The sequence below is a fragment of the Petaurus breviceps genome, unplaced genomic scaffold (genome assembly GCF_028583685.1).
Source record: "Petaurus breviceps papuanus isolate PSGF00001 unplaced genomic scaffold, PetGlider_PUasm1.0 175, whole genome shotgun sequence".
In the NCBI taxonomy this organism is placed as follows: domain Eukaryota; kingdom Metazoa; phylum Chordata; class Mammalia; order Diprotodontia; family Petauridae; genus Petaurus; species Petaurus breviceps.
The window spans coordinates 3,331,198-3,331,624 of NW_027185764.1; positions in this window are offsets into that span (position 1 = coordinate 3,331,198).

Genomic DNA, 427 nt, shown 5'->3' on the forward strand with positions numbered 1-427 from the left:
GCTTTTTGGAGGGCAATTGGGGTTAAGTGACTTGCTCAAGGTCACATGGCTAGTTTTTGTGTTAAGTGTCTGAGGCCGGATTTGAACTCAGGTCTTCCTGACTCCAGAGCCAGTGCTCTATTCACTGTGCCACCTAGCCGCCCCCAAACCACACAGTTTTAAAGGAATTAAAGAAACCCTTTGTTGAGATATCTGCAAGGAGGGGATGATAATGAAAGTATTGGAAAAATTATAGGTGTTATTACAACTGAAAAAAGGCAATTGAGAGGACATCAATAAATATTGACCCATAGGCCCATTTTCTCCTCTACAAAATCTTTGAGAATGATCTATGCTAGAATCTCGGGTATATTTTATAAATATTATGAAGGAACAGTCTTTGGCACCAATATTATCTAATAGACGACTTCTTTGTAGTGACCCAATT